General features: G+C 41.1%; 1 protein-coding gene across 11 annotated transcripts in view; it reads right to left on the reverse strand.

Annotated features, from left to right (window-relative positions):
• Nucleotides 1-17,275, reverse strand: part of ZNF366 (zinc finger protein 366) — a 340,164-nt gene that overhangs the window by 39,164 nt on the left and 283,725 nt on the right. The window contains exon 1 of one of the 11 annotated variants that reach the window (XM_021076725.1): nt 2,990-4,795. The exons of the other annotated variants lie outside the window; for them this stretch is intronic. The gene's annotated coding sequence lies outside the window, so the exon portion shown is untranslated. Of the gene's footprint in view, nt 1-2,989; nt 4,796-17,275 lie in introns of those variants that run through there. 11 annotated transcript variants of the gene reach the window in all.

A 17,275-nucleotide genomic window follows, 5' to 3' on the forward strand; every position in this document is an offset into this window, starting at 1 on the left:
CAAATGTATTTTATTTAGAAACATCTCAATAGCATTTCCATTTATTGTGTGTGTGTGTGTGTGTGTGTGTGTGTGTAATTTTAAATGTGGAGAAACCACTTCTTAAAATGCCTGACATTTAAGAAAAGCTGGCACTGTATTGCCACCACCGAAGCCAAGTATCACACGTGAGGAAAGTAGCACGGTTCTGCATGGTGAGGGTGCCAGCTTTTCCTTAAATTTAACATTTGTGCCATATGTTGGTACCCCAAACTCAATACTACTTTGGCTGATGAAAATGCAAAAGGAAAACATTCTCAGACTGAGTCCTGTTCTCTTTTTTTTTTTTTGTAGATCCTGTTTTATGTAGACATTAGCAATGATCTTTGGGAGTGAAAATGAGTGCCTGCTCTGTAATTCTTGAGGTCAAACACTGAAGGGTGTGGAAGCCAGGAGATCCAACCTGTCAGGCAAGGGAACTTGAAGATATTGGCCCTGCCAGATGGTCCTGGTTCTCAGTTTACGTTTCAGCTCCAGACAATGTCTTGGGCAGTAACAAGTAAACTCCAGCCTCATCCACCACCATGATGTTCAAGAGGGCAGGGTGGAGAGGAGGGGCTAGAAGTCTCTCACTGAACTCAGAGAGGGCACTACACCAGGAATTTAGACAATGCTCTGGCACCCCCGGGTGACAAGTGACCTATACTCACACATTCTCTGAGGGTCCCAGCTGCTGGGCCTCCTCATCTTTGAGGTCACATTCCTGTTGTGTTGCTCCTCTGCTCCTACCTAACTCTGCAGCATATGGCCTCCATGACACCTGCAAAAAGCAATATTCTTTATGCCTATGGTTTGAGCATCTGTACTGTCCTGGGCTTGCAATGTGCATTGTCTGTGTGTTTACATCACTACCTCCCTGGGCCCCTCTGTGGCTTGGGCAGAGTCTGGGGCTCTCCTTGACACACAGAGGGCACAGCCTTTTGCTTATAAATATTGATCCTAAACCTGAACCAAAAGAGAAGACAAGAGAGCAGGGTCATATTACGACTAAAACCACCAGTTATATTTCCAACTATGATGGGAATTTTGTGCCTGAAGCTTTGTTCTGCTACAGTATTATGTAAGAATATTTGAATGTGTGTTCTCAAAGCTGAAGCAGCCTTTTACATCTGTACCATAAAGATATACAGTATTTAAGGAGAGCATTTGAAAATCTTACCAGCAGTGGAAACTGAAAAAGCCTGGAAATTTATCTTTTTAAAAAACGTTTTGTTACAGAAAAATTCAAACTATAAAAGTAGAGGGAATACTATAATGAATCTCTATGTCTCACACCAAGTTTCAATTATGACCAAGCTTATTTCATCTATACCCTCCCACTTTCCTGACTCCCAACTACGATGATTGTGGAGTAAACATCATATTATTCCATCTATGCCTATTTAAGGATACATCTCTCTCTCTCTCTCTCTCTCTTTTTTTTTTTTCTGTCTTTTCTAGGGCCGCACCCAAGGCATATGGAGGTTCCCAGGCTTGGGGTTGTATCGGAGTTGTAGCTGCCAGCCTACGCCACAGCCATAGCAACTCAGGATTCGAGCCACATCTGTGACCTACACCATAGCTCAGGGCAATGCTGCATCCTTAACCCACTGAGCGAGACCGGGGATTGAACCTGCAACCTCATGGTTCCTAGTTGGATTTGGTTTCACTAAACCACAATGGGAACTAAGGATGAATCTCTTAAACATAAACATTTTTTTCTTAAAACATAGCCACAATACTATACATGATATCTAAAAACAAAACAAAACAAAACAAAACAATAGTTTCCTTAATCATTCAATATCTAGTCAGTATTAAAATTTCCCTAAAAAATTCAACCTTTTTTGCTTTGGAATGAAAAACATTCTTGGAATTTTGTTAGCTTACTAGTGAACTGGCCAATTTTCCACCTTTCAGCTATCATAGAAGGGTTTAGGAGGTCTGATAATTAAGATAAAGGAAAAACTATTTGGACTTCCTTAACCTGTAGTCAATGATTGTTAAAAGACTACAAGGTTGTTTCACACTGTCCAGCCCTACCACACTCCCTTATTGGAAACAGGCACAGAGGAGTAAACTGACCTTCTCAAATTCATGCAGCTAATTAATGACAAAAGGTTTAATTTTAAAATTCTAAGAGGCTCTAGGATTTGTTTTTAAAATTGTTATAAAAGGACCTCTATTTCCAGTGCTTTGTGTGTGGATTTAAGTCTGTGAGACTGCTCTGATGGTTAGAGCTGTGCTGTCTGATTCAGTGCTCCTCAGCCACGTGTGGCTTTTGAGCACATGAAATATGATTAATCTGAATTGAGATGAGCTGTATGTGTAAAATACAACTGGATTGCAAAAATTCACTGAAGGTAAAATATCTCATTAATAATTATTCTGTTGATTAATGTTGAAATAACATTTTTTATTTATTTGGTTAAATAAAATAGATTTTCAAATTAAGTTCACCTGTTTTCCTTTATGTTTTCAATATAGCTACTGGAAAAGATAAAATTACATTTGTGGCTTGCATCTTATTATGTTTCTAAGTGGTTAACGATGGTTTAGACATTGTGTTTTCCATGCAGGATCTCATCAGTTCATTATACAACCAGGCCCTGAGGCTGGTGGAGGCTGGGAAAAGTCATTCCACCCTCCTCTTTCTGCTTAGCCTGGACGCTAACGAAACCATCCTACCATAAATCTTATTTCCAACTATTTGTAGAAAAATAACATTTCTAACCTCCCCTTGGCTTTGTCTAATATAAATAGGTGACTTCTACAAGTAGGAGAATCTTATATCCACTTATGCAATTATTTCAAGCAAAGCACTAGGATTTATTCTTGAACTCTTGCTCCATCAGCCCTCATAGCCAATCCAAAAGCGAGTTCTCCTTCCTAAATACCTCTCCAATCTCGACATTTATCCCCATTGTAATCTTGTCAATCAACTGCCTGATCCAAGCAATGATGGTCTCACCTGAGCCTCGGCATTTGTCTTATAATTGGTCATCCACACTGTTCTTACTCCACTCTCGTAATTCATTCTCCACGAAGCAGTGTAGTGGGCTTTTCAACAAGTATATTTGACCATGTCATTCCCCTCCTTGAAGGCCTCTAGTGGCTTCCCATTCATTTCAGGATACATTCAAAATCTGAACATGGCCTTCACGCTCGGCATGGTCTGACCCCATCCAGTTCTCCAGCTGCATCTTGCCCACGTTTCTCAAGCTCTCTGCATTTTACTCATATTGGCGTTCTCTCAGTTCCTCCTCCATGCCCTGCTCCCCCTCCCTTCAGAACCTCCATACATGCCATTCCCATGGCCCAAAACACTCTTCCCCTCCCTTCTCCTCCCTTTGTCTGACTGATCCACATTTATTCAGATCCAGCTCAAAGTGTCTTTTCCCCAGCACTTCCTGACTAGAGCAGACATACTAATTTCAACACTTAGCACGTCAGATGGGTTGTTTTCATTTATTTGTATGACTCCCTTTGTAGACTGTTTGCTCCACGATGACAGTGAGCCTGTTCATTCACATTCACTAGTGTAACCTAGCAAAGTGCCTGGCACAGAATAGGCCCTCAATTTATGGGAAGGACAAAGGAAGAAAGGCGAGGTGGTTATGCCAACAAGAATCCTGCCTCTTCTTTCTTTATCACTTTTGAGTAGAGAGGGAACACCCCTCATAGCCACTCCTCACAGCTGATAAATGTGCTCCTGGCCAGACCGCCTGAGTACCCCAATGATGGATTTGAAAATTCCATTTTCAGTGTCTATCCAGAATCAACCACTTCTCACCATCTCCACTGGCTGGCTATACTGTGGCTCAAGTCACAAGTTTCTTCCAGGAACTCTGACCTTTACTCTGAAATAGATGGAAAATCAGCTTCTAATAATCTCTTAACTCTTCTCCTCACTTCTACCCTTGGCAACTTGTAGCCTACTCAACATGATAGTTAAACTGATTCTATTAAAACGTAAGCCAGATCTTGTCACTCCACTGCCTAAAACCCTCCAAAAATCTTCCATTTTAGAGTAAAGCCAGAGTCCACCCTGTGGTTCACAAGGCTCTCTGAGATGTAGTTACCCCTCTGACCCACACACCCTCTCTTGCTTGCTCCACTCCAACCCCATGACCTCTGGTGGTTTCTTGCATATGTCAGGCATTCTCCTACCTCAGGACTTTTGCACCTGATGCTTTTTCTTCCTGGACAGCTCTTCCCCTAGAAACCTACATGACCCACTTTTACATCCTTCAAGTTTCTGCTCAACATCACCTTTTTATTGAGGCCACCCTAACCCTGCCCTCCACTTCCTGTTCTCCCTCGTACCCTATTTTATCTTTCTTCTTATCTTCTAACATTTCATATAACTTATTTATTTTAGTCATTGTTCATTTCTCTCTACTAGAATGCAGCCTTCACGAGCAGGGGGGTGTTTATCTTTTGATTCCTGCTATCTCCCCAGTGCCTAACACAATGTCTGCCAACACTGTGTTGTTGCCCAATAAATGTCCGTTGAATGAAAACACTATGGTTCAGCCCATGCACGTGAAAAGAGGGCAGGCTTGAAACCAGCCATCCAGTGTGACCTCAGAACTGGTCTGTGTTGCCAGCAGAGCCAGCTTGGCTCCACCTTGGGGTCAGTTCAGGAGACCTGGAGGCTCCCTAAGCCCAGGTCAGCTGCCCAATGTCCCAGCTCAATTCTGGTAACTGTCTGTGAGTCCCAAGGAAACAGTCTGGTTCCAGAGAGCGTCTAAATGGCTCCTCCCAACATCCTCCCCACCTCCTCCTCCTCCTCCATCCCACCACATACAAATATACCACACAGCCCTCTCCCTTTCCAAGGACACAATACAGGCTATTTCTAAAACTGAGATTCTGATCCAAAACAGTAGCCAACACATAGTGCCTCTCCATGTGCACAGGAAAAGACAGGAGACCTCTGAGCAATTTCCTGGCCCTATATTTTTCCATTCCAGTAAATAAGGCCTTCTTTAGCTCAGGAATCTCTCTCTGAAGCAAGCAGATGCCTTAATGGCGCATTCCATTCCTTACTGTCTGAGCTTGTTTCTTTGTTCTTTTATTTTCCATTTTAAGTGATGAATGTCTAGATCCCTTCTGTCATAAAAATTTTGACAACCAGCTCTCTCTCAGGTGTTGACTACTAGTTAAAGTACATATAATCCTAATGGGGAGTTCCCTTCCTAAATAGGCACTTCATTTAATAACACATAATACTTTAAACTGCACTCTCCAGCTTCAAAGAGTTTTGCAAGCGTTACTCTCCATTAAGCTGAGCAGCACTTGAGTTCATGCTTTATGGATGGGAACCCGTCAAGGTTAAACAATTTGCCTAAGGCTACAACTAGCTGTGCTTTGGACAAAGTATTTTGTCTTTTTTAATGGATAGGGAAAATACAACCAATAGAAAAATGTAGTTATTTAACAGCCGGGGTGATCAGTAAATTAGTCTGAATTCTTTCTGTGTGTTTTTAAGGCCATCTTTAGGGTTCTCCCTTGGCTGTCCTAGCTCCTCCTTGTCTCCAGATACCGCTTCACATTCCTCTCCTCCCCTCTCCCCGCCCTACCCCTCCTCCTCTTCTTCACTGTATTCTCTCCTGGGTCTAGGGTTCTCTAGCTGCCAGGAAGAACCCGCCATCTCCCCAGCCTGATGGTAACCCTTATCCCTGTCCCGCTGAGACCTACTTTCAGGTGAGAAGCATAATGCTGTTAACGGATTAAGAAGGTTTAAAATCAAGTTCCAGGGGTGAAGAAAACCACAGAATTAAGTTGTATATTTTCCTGACCTACCAATTTTAGTGGTGTGTGATTTAAAACATTTTACATGCAAATAAACATGGATATGTTATGGAGCAGAATGCAAAAACCAGGGCAGGTTAAAGTCTGAAATGCCACCAATGGCAGAGCACTTAGGATTTCTTTTTCCAGATTTTTCTTTCCCATTTAGGGGTACTGGGATTAGAAAAGTCTGAGAAGGACTGACATAGCACGGCACTTCCTCTGAGCTCCAGGGGGATGAACTATCAGAATTTATTTTCTAAGGGTTGGTGGAATCAGTCTTGTTATTTTATTGTTCCTTTGAGCAAAGGGCATTTTTTTCTGGAGAGTCTTAAAGGTAATGGAGGGAAGCTGGGTCATGCTTTCCTCTGAAGCTTGAAACGTCCGCCTGGCAGCAGCCTTACCAAACTAAGAGCAGAGGGGCCTCATTATTCAACAAATAAAAGCAATGGGCAGTGAAACCTATAGCACTTGAGACTATGATTAAAAAAGAAAAATCTGGCACGTGTTCAAAGATGAAATTTCTATCATATAATGATTTCACAGTGCATGTGTTGAAGACCTTTAAAGAGAACACACACATGTGAAGCAATGACTAAGCCACAGAAACTTGGATTTGGCTTTAACCTGTCCACAGCCAGGTGCACGTGCCCTTAAATCCCAAGGATATTTTAGCCCACCACGGCATGTGGAGAGAAGGTACAATACCTTGTAAGGAACATGCTTGTAGAATGCACTCATCATAGAAGAACAAAGAGCCCAGGTCACGGAGTCAAGACTCCCAGCTCCCCCTCCCACTAACTTTCCTAAGCCTCCCTTTTCGCAGCTATAATAGCAGAACAATAATACATTACATATCAAATATTTCTAGCTCTTCTTCTGAGCATATGTAGTACTTCCCTATTCCCTTTATATGTAGGAATGGCCAGGTGATTTGTTTTGGCCAACAAAATGTAATCGTGAGTGACATGTATAATTTCCTTGTGGGATCCTTGAGAAGTGACCATGATTCCTGTAATTTTCTTTCCTTCTATCATAGCAGCCTGAAACATTTCCAGTAGCGCTGTTCTGTTAGCACTGGTCCTAAAGTTAAGATGACCTAGGTTAAAGCCATGGTAATGTAATGGATAAATCCTTGATTTCTTTCTTTTTTCTTTGATTTTTAAAGTCATGGTAACTTGGAGGTTCTTGTCACTGAAGCGTTACCTAGTCTATCCTGACTAATACACTGCTTCATGGATCTGGGAAAAGATTACAAAGAGATATCTAATAGTAATATGCATGGCACATAGCAAGTGCTAAGTAAATGCTAGTTCTGTTCTCCTTTACTAAACTTTTCTGCTTTGTGATCCTTCCCAGCCCTTCCTTATCAGCCCTGAGTTATGTTACTCCTGACAGGTTTTTTTTTTTTTTTTTTTTTTTCGGTCTTTTTATGGCCATACCCATGGCATATGGAAGTTCCCAGGCTAGGGGTCTAATCAGAGCTTTAGCCACCAGTCTACACCACAGCCACAGCAACACAGGACCGAGGCAACATCTGCGACCTACACCACAGCTCACAGCAACGCCAGATCCTTAACTTACTGAGAGAGGCCAGGGATCGAACCTGAAACCTCATGGTTCCTAATTGGATTCATTTCCGCTGCACCATAACGGGAGCTCCCAGATAGTTCTTTTCATTTTGAGAAGAATGAAAATAAACTCTAAGACTTCTTAAAGTATTCCCTTATACCTTTTAAGAAGACAAGAGAGCCTCTGAGTGGAGCAGAGTTGGGAGTTCTGTGATGGGAAGACAACCACCTCTTCGCAATTTACAAAAGGGAAAGGAGTTAAGTGTCTTATCAAGGAAATCAGCCAGAAAGTAAAACAAATGAATCTCTGCAAATTTCCAACCACTGAGATAATAGTAACATGCTGAGGAGATCAGGAACTCCACCTCCCTCCAGGCCAGAGAGTCAATTAAAGGAGAGTTAGAACTGGATCCCATGAGTTCCTGATCTACTCAGTACCTGGTTTCCCAGCATTTCAGCTAGAATTAGGAAGGTGGCCAGACCTCAAACTTACAGCTTTTTCCTCACTGGCTTCTTAGGAGGCCTGTCTCTTCCTCCACCCAGTCTAGGCTGTAGTTTCATGGGTCTGGGAGGGGAAGCCAATGGGCCGGTGCTGCTGCTTTAGCCAAATCACTTAGGTGTAATCATTAGCGACCCATGTAATTAGGCCATCAACCTAATACCTTTTACCCACATTGGAGGGAAAAAGTTCCTATTTAAAATTACTCTAGGAAGTATTCAAAGAGTAAATCCTCATTGGGCACTCATTTGGGCTGTGGTTCTCTAAATTGTTGAAACTTTTGAATAGGAGAAGGAAGGAGGAAGGGAATATATGTGAGGCAGAGGTGAATAAGACCTCTACCTCTGAAGTTACTTCCAGAAATTAGAGGCAAACAAGACAGCTCTATTTCAGACCCTCCAGTGAGAAAAGAGACATGCAGAAAAATAGGAAAGGTGACAAAGGGAAACATTCATTCAAAAGATTCATATTAAGCATCTCTGGAGGGACAGTTACTGTGCTGGACAGTGGTGAGAAAACTGTCATGGTCCTGACTTCCTTAGGGCAACAGCTGCTACTGCTCTTCTGTGAGGGTTCATTACAGAACTTCAATATCCCTGCCCACCCCAACTACTAGTGGCCAAGAGTGCCCCCTAATCGCTGTGATAACCAAAGGTAGCCTTCCTGTTTCCAAAAGCCTCTAGGGGTAGGGCGGGGGGTGGGGGTACTGTGCTATTCCCAGCTGAGAACTACTGAACTTGAGTATGATAGTTGCTGAAGGTACTATACCAGAGAGCTCTCAAAGAGTCATAAAGGACCTCAGTGAGGGTAGAAGGAGCCAAAGTCAAGCCCACTCTGAGACCCCCTTCTTCCCTCTGAGATGGCACTTGCTATCTATATCTTGTCCTAACTCATGGACCTGATGGTCCAGAGGAGGCAGAACTAGATTTGAGGGGCTGGGTGCTCTCAAGAGACAATGAATTTAATTGGAGTTTGTGAAGTAAGTAGAATTATTTGAAGAAAGAAGAGGAAGCTATAAGGGTTGGGGATTGGTTAGAAACAACTCCTAGACCTCCCTGAATAGTAAATTCATTGGCCTAGTAGATGTTAACAGAGGCCCTTTAGAGCTGCCCACAGCCCCCCAGAAGGAGCTTAGCTGGCTAAAGGCACATCCTGTTGGAATTCATTTTGCACTGCCACCTTAGGGGTCTGGCACATACTTTAGCAACTCACAACCTGTCTCCTCATTTTTAGGTTCATTGATAAGAGAAAGGGAAATTAACATTTATTGAGTACCTATTACGGCCAGATAAAGTGCTAGAATGCTCCAGTGTGCTATATCACAGAGAGGCTGAGTGAGGTAGAAGCAGCACAAACTTAGAAGTTAGGCACGCCAGGGTTTGAATTCGAGGTCTTTCACTTACCAACTATGACCAGTTACTTAACCTCTGAACCTCAGGTTCCTCATATGGAAAATAGTGACAAAGAAAAGAACCCCCTTGCAGAGTTAATATGATATTTCATAAAATAAGACATATAAAGCATCTAACCACCACAAGAAGCACTCAGTACATAGTAACTATACTAGTATTTGGGCTTCCTAATGACATTGGTAAGAAGATATTCTCATGGTTGTAAAGAGGAAGGAGAAAGACCCAAAACAAGGTTAAGGCTAAAAATCTAGAAAAATAATAAAGTAAATCAGTGATTCTCATTCCAAGTTGCTAGCTTTTTACTCCAGGGCTTTTCTTCTGGACCTTTTGAAGGAAAATCCCAGCAATTACTGCAGCCCTGAAAGGGGGCCTGGGAAAGCCCAGCTCTAGAGCACAGCAGCCAATTATTGGGATGGGGGGATGGGGGCGTTCTGGTCAACCCTCAGGGGCAGGAGCCCTTTGGAAAGTGCACAGAGGAGTGCAACCTGCTGGTGAGGTGAAAGCTACCCCTTACTGAGACGGCTGACAAACCCAAACCTGGCCTGTTAGGAAGGAGGTGTGTTGGGGGCCTGAGGACTTGATAGCTTATACCTGCATACTTCAAAAAGCTGATACTTAGAAGGATTGGATTTGTTTTGTGTGGTCCTAGTGAGGAGAAACAGGGCCAGTGGATGGAGGTGACAGGAAAGCATATTCATCTCCATTCAGTAAATGGAACCATTAATTCACCAGAAATTTCTGAAAGGCTGAGACTGGGTTTTATTCCCTTGCGTGTCCACAGTGCCAGCACAGAGCCTTGCCCACATGGGACAGCAAGGAGCAGTCACTTCTGGGATTGTTACTGCCTGGTCTTGGGAAAAGCAGCCGATTTGGAGAAGCCAATGGTCTCTTTATTGGCCCATCTGCCTGAGGCCTCTGTTAGAAACAACTAGGTCAGGCAGCAGTGACACACAGGTCAGCCCGTCTTTTAAAGTCTAGCAATGGATTCATTTCTCCTACATTCAACACCTCACTTTGCAAACACTGAAAAAAAAAGAAAAACAAAAAGTTTCTATCCAGCTCAAAGTTTGTTTATGGAATACAGTGAACTAACTAACTATCCCTGGGATGATCTAGAAATTTTAAGCTAGATAAACACTGAGCCTGCTATGAAAGGTCATTCTAACTTCCTTTGACCCTCTCATAACTGTGGTCTTCAGCATTTTGATTTGTAGCAAGAAATCATCACTTCTTTCATCCTATCTAGATGGTCTACTGGTCTTGTTTCCTCTCACAAGTTTTAATGAGGAATAAAGCCTGTGCTGGACAACAACTCCAAGGCCAAAGTCTTCCTGACTGTTCCCTTAAATGTATATTTCGACAAGTCTGATACACAAAGTTGATCGATTTATAAAGGCTACTGAACCAGAAGATATAGAAACATCATCATCTCTCTAGCCTGAGCTCACTGAAGCGAATATGCCCAAATGTAGCATCTGCATAAAAGCCGCTGTCCTAACTGCCTGCCTGTGACTAAGGAAATGTAGATGAGGAATTACATATCTAGAATTGCCCTTTCTTCCTATTCCACGTTTTCACTTATCCATTAACTCATCTTCAAAATGTCTATCGAGTTACAACTATGTGACAAAAAGTGACAAGTGGTGCCTAACACAGCAACCACATTTACTGAGTGCTTCCTATGCGACAAGAATGTGTTAAGGCATCACATGCATTAACTTACATGACTGTCATAGAATCCTGTGAGGTAGGTTCTACTGTTTACCCCATTTGGCTCTAGGTAGCAGTTTAAGAGTGGAAAAGCTCATTGCCACCAGAAGACCTAGATCATTCAAAGTACCTACCTGAAATTCATTAATGAACCCCAGCTTTGGTTTACAGATAGTGGTTCCCAGGTTTTTCAGCATGATTTCCTTCGTAAATTTCAGGAAGAAAGAGAGAAAGGAAGAAAGGGAAGGAGGAAGAAAGGGAGGGAGGAAGGAAGAAACACATTTTGCAAATCCCCAGCAAGTTGGAAAAAAATACAAAATAACCGAAAGCTATTTTTAATTCAGTAACATTTTAAATTAATTTATATTTTATTGCCACAATAAATCCAGATTTTTTATGCAGAAGTACATATATTTTCAAAACATTATTAGTCAGTGTGCAAACAGTAGGCACTTGATATCTAAACACTGATCCCTTGACTCCCTGGAGTAACTCTACGAACCCTGGAAATTTATAGAATTGGGTGACTTTATCTTCTCTGAGCCTCAGTTTCCTTATCTCTAAAGTGGGGATAATAAGAGCTTTTTCAAAGAATCTCAGAAAGAATTGATGAGACCAACAAGAATTCGGAGGACTCTTATCCTAGAGACAAAAATGGCTACGAACACAATCTCTGACAAATACAGTTCCAATGTAGTTGGGGAGAATAGACACATACGAATGTATTAATAGGCAGGGCAACCCACTAAGCTAAACTATGCCTTCTGGAATCTAGTTCTAAAATATGATCTGATAATGCTTAAGACAGTGAGTGTGTGCAAAGGGGGCTCACTATAAACTTACACACACACACACACACACACACACACGGGAAATTCAACTCACTTAAAAGGGGTCAAATATGTTTTATTGCTGTTGGGGGAGGGCTGCTCTCTGTGGCTCAGACACAAAGTTACAGGGACCCATAGGCTGGCTGAGTTTAGATACATCCCTTCCGTGCTGCACTGAGAGTGAAGCCGGGGAACATGATCATATACACATCATGGTTACGAAAGATTTTTCGCTTGGTTTGGTTTGAAGCTGCAACTCGTATTTATTGAATGTCTACCACGGAAAGGAAGTTATACAATGGCCCTAATATTAATATTTAATGATATTTTATCCAAATATAATTTAAAGCACATGTACCATGCAAACTGAAACTTGCTGCTTAACTCAACCGGCTCAAACCCCCACATAATGTCACAATTTTACAGTTTTACAGCCTACATTCATCATATTTTCAGGATATAAATGACTCCAGGGGATAGAATTTTGGAATGATATTGGCTTAGGGACAGCAGAAATTACTCCAGTCTCTCCCTTCAGGTTGTTAGATTGAAAAAAAAAAAAAAAAAAAAAAAAAAAAAAGCCATTGCATCACCTCAGGACTCCCAGTTCATGGACCTGAAAGGACACATCTTGACAACTTAATGCCTCTCTTCCTCTCTCCCCACCAGGAAAGCTCCAGAGCCCATGAGCCAGAGGGTGGGGGGGTGTTCAGATTAATAATTAAAAGGGCTAACATTTACTGACTATTGCTATGAGGCAGGCACTGTGCTGAGGAATTACACGAATTATCACTCTTAATCCTCACAACAAACTTTAAGAGGATGGTGCTGTTTTTATCTGTCATGCAGATGAAGAAATTAAACTTTCCAGGATCACACCACTGGCAAATGAGAGGGTGGGGACTTGATCTCAAGCAGCTGCCCCCAGGACGTGGGCTGTAACCGCTCCTCTCTACTGCCTTACCACTCCCCTCTCAACCTGGTTTTCTGAGCTGCCTTCTTGCCCTAGTTGACATCCATATTTTACATATTGCCAAGACAATGGGGACCCTCTACATTGAGAGGTAACAGAATGAGAAGGAACAAAGCCATTGGTTGTGGCTTTATATGTGGCATCTGGTGACATGCTGGCAGGGAAAGGACAAGAGGCATGTAGACAAGTGTGAAATGGCCATCCTTAAAGAAATTATCAGAGCATGGAACTTAAAATCAGAAGCATCCTTAGAGATCAAGTTGTCTGACCCCTGCATTTTAAAGTGAGGAAATAGAGGATCAAACAGTTGCCAACAATCACAGAGCTGGTGTGGCATTCAAAACTTCTCTCTCTCGGGAGTTCCTGCTGTGGCTCAGTGGGTTAAGAACCCTACTAGTATTCATGAGGATGTGGGTTCTATCCCTAGTCTTGCTCATTGGGTTAAGGATCCAGTGATGCTGCAAGCTGCAGTGTAGGTCACAGACGAGGCTTGGATCTGGCATTTCTGTGGCTGTGGCATGGGCTGGAGCTTCAGCTCTGATTTGACCCCTGACCTGAGAATTTCCATATGCCACAGGTGTGGGCATTTAAAGAAAGAAAAAAAAAAGCTCCTCTCTCCATCTCCCTTCCCCTCCCTCCTCCTTCTCTCATTATTTTTGATTGAGTACAAAAGGATATACAGTGAAACATTTTCCCTCACATTGCTCTTCCCAACTCCAGCCAGCCTACTCCCCTGCCCAAAGGTAAATTCTAGTAACAGATATATTGTACCCACCTAGAGATAGTCTATCCAGTCAAAACTATGCTTTCTCTCTCTCTTTTTTTTTAAACAAAAAACAACAGCATCCTATACACTGGAAAAATCTTGCTTTTTTTTTTTTTTTTTAACCTAACTGTATAGGTCAGAGATTTCTCCATGATCAGAACATATAGAGCTGCCTCATTCTTTTGTTTTTCAATTTTTTTAACAGCTTTATTAAAGTATAACTTACATAATATAAAATTCATGCATTTTAAATTGTCAGTGTGATGGGTTTTAGAAAATCTATATAGTTGTGCAATTATTACCAAAATCCAATTTTAGAATAATTTTATCACCCCCAAAAGTTCCATTATGCTCATTTGCAGTCACTCACAGCTTCCACCTCCAGCCTCGGGCAACCACTAACCTACTTTCTGCCTGTACAGTTTTGTGCTTTTCAGAATTTCATGTAAATGAAATCATGCAATATGTATTATATATTTTGGCTCTTTAAATAATATAGTATCTGGCTTCTTTCACTTAGCATCGTGTTTCTGAGCGTCATCCACACCGTTGCATGTAACCGTATTTCCCTTCTACTGCTGAATAGTATTCCATTGTCTAGATACACCACCTTTTGTTTATCCACTCACCAACTGATGGACTTTTGAATTGCTTCCAGTTTGGGGCTATGGCAAATAATGCTGTTGTGAACTTCTGTGTACAGGTCTTCCTGTGGACATTTGATTATATTTTGGGGGTAGTTTCCCAGAAGTAGAATCGCTGGTTTGCATGGCAAGTAAATATTTAACCATTTAAGGAACTGCCGAACTATTTTCCCAAGTGATAGTGCCCTTTTACAGTCCCGCCAGCAGTGTATCAGAGAACTAATTTCTCCAAATCTTCAACAACATTTGGGGGTTTCAGTCTTGTTGGTTTTAGACAGTTTACTACATGTGTGTCTCACTGTGATTTTAGTTTGCATTTTCTTAATCTATTGGTCTTGTGTTTTTTCATGTGCTTATTTGCTATTTGTATATCTTCTTTGGTTAATTATGTATTAAGACTTTTTGCCCAGTTTTTTAAATTTGGTTGTTTCGTTATTGAGTTGTTGAGTTCTTTATATATTCTGAAAACAAGATCTTGATCAGATCTGTTTTGTGAATATCTTCTCCTAGTTTATGACTCGTTTTCTTCATTTTTATAATTGGGTCCTTCTTTTGAAGAGAAAAATTTTTTAATTTTGGTGAAATCTGGTTTATCATTTTTTTATTTATTGTTTGCGCATTTCATGTCATAACTAAGAAATCATTGACTAACCTAACATTACAAAGATTTTATCCTATGTTTCCTTTTAGAAATTTTATCATTCTACCTTTTACATTTAGGTCTATGATCTATTCCAAGTTAATTTATATGCATAGCAAAGAGCCTAAGTTCATTGTTTCTTTTGCATACGGATATTCAATAGTTCCAGTGCATTTGTTTCAAAGGCTTTCCTCTCTCATTTCATTACCTTAGCACCTTTGTCAAAAGCAGTTGCACCTATACTTAGTGCCCATTTTTGGACTCTATTCCTTCATTCTTTTTTTAGGGCTGTATGATGTCTCATTGTTTAGATGTACTGTACTTAATTTAACCAATCCCTCTCCTATCGATGGACAATTAAGCTATACCCAGTCTCCTTTTTTCCTTATCTTGCATTGTAGATATGTCTTTTTACATCTTATGGGTATATCTGTAGGATAAATTCCAAGAAGGGTCCTTTTGCGTTTTGACAGTTATTCACAAATTTCTCTCTATAGTAAAATCTTACTAATTCACTCTTCCACAGGCAATGTATGGCAGTACTCTCCAGATCCCTAGAAACAAACATGCTAACAAATATTTCATGTTTCCTTTCATCAAGTACCTAACAAATGGTATCTATAATTTTAATTTACATTTTCTTATAGAGAAGTAGAATGACTATCTTTTACTTTTTACGTGCTTAAGAACCAACTATATTTTATGTGAAACATGTGTTTCATGTCATTTTCCCATTTTCTGGTCATATTACATTCTTTGTGATACATGTTAAAAATGTCTTCCGCAATTTTTTGTTTGCCTTTTGACCTTGTTTATTGAGTTTGGGCCCTGTAGAAGCTTTTCTATCTTAATGTATAATTAATGGTGAGGCTTCTTGATAAAACTAGCAAGACTTTTCCCACTCTGAGATTCAAAAAAATAAATCTTCCATTTTCCTATTATTTTTATATTTTTAACACTGAAATCTTTGGTCTGGAATTTATTTTAACTTAAAAAATAAAGAAGAGATATAAGTTTGTGTTTTTTCCCAAATAGCTACCTAGTTATGTCAATATCATTAGTTACATAATCCAACCAGCCCCTCTGATACACCATGCTATTTTTGTCATATACTAAATTTCCACATGCTTGTGGGTTCCCTGACTTGCCTTCTATTCATGTGTCAATGAGCACACTCAAGACTCTTTGACTCCAAGTTTAGCCTTCTCTCTTGTGTCACTTACATCTCAAAACAACACTTTATGAATTTCCTGCAATAACACCCAAGTCCTCTCTCAACTTCTCCCCATTGCCGTGACCTAACAAATCCAAATTCAGAAAAACAGAATTATGATCATAAATCTGTTAGGAAGTATAGGGGACTGAGAATCAGATATATTCTTGAGTCAAATAACCAATTTGGGGCTAATCCATGGTTTCCTTCCATAAGAGCTAATGTTTGTGGATGGTCTGTGTGTTTATACACATGTGTGTAAGGCACATGTGTGTAAGGCACATGTGTGATGTACAGAAGAGATAACTGTATTAAATAAGCCAACTCTCCCTCCCCCCCAAATCCACATTGGTTGAAGATCAAATACATTTGGTACTTTATGTCCTAATCATTCTGGGATAAGATCTGCTCACAGCTCAATGTCCTTCCTGGATGCAAGAACTAAATACGTGATACTGAAATTTCTCTCCTAGGAGGCTCAGAAAGAACACACGTGTAAAGAGTGGGATGTCTGAACACTTAGTGGTTGTGAAGACACAGCAAAGTGATGTAGTATTGGGCTGCACCTTCCTTTCCAAAAACAAGGCTCTCCAGTCCTTCTCCAACATCCTCATTCAGACTCTGGGCCCAGGCTGCAGCCAGGAGACAAGAACTCTCTGTCCCTGGGGACCTAGACAGAGCCAGAGATGGGGGAACTGTGCTGAGACATGACTGCAGGGGGCAGGAGGCTGCGGACAATGTCGGAGGAGACCCACTCCGTACTGGCTATCTCCTGAGTGTCAAGAAAGATGATTCTGGGAATAGTTCCTCCTTGCCCAACTCTCTGAAACAATCCAGTAGGAGTCAGGATTTTGGATATGCCTAGAAGTAACCTTGTAGAACATTTTGCATGTTCTTCACCCTATGAATTCAAGTTCTAGTAGTTCAGGACCCCATCTTGATGGATTAAGTATGGTGCTCCTTAGCACCTTAGAAGTTTTCAGTATATACCTTTTTAAAGGATAATGCTGAAGGTCCCCTTTGTACATTTTTTAACTGACAAAGCTAACAGGAGTGGAGGTGAGGGGAAAGATGGTGGGGACGAAAACTGCCTGAATTAGAAAAACAGCGAGAGACAAGTAGTGGCTTTGTAGTGGGTGTTCTGTAGTGACAACGCCAAGTTCTTTCTCTCTCTGCACTTCCCATGGAAGAAGGCCAGAAGAC

Source organism: Sus scrofa, chromosome 16 (assembly GCF_000003025.6).
Source record: "Sus scrofa isolate TJ Tabasco breed Duroc chromosome 16, Sscrofa11.1, whole genome shotgun sequence".
NCBI classification, from domain to species: domain Eukaryota; kingdom Metazoa; phylum Chordata; class Mammalia; order Artiodactyla; family Suidae; genus Sus; species Sus scrofa.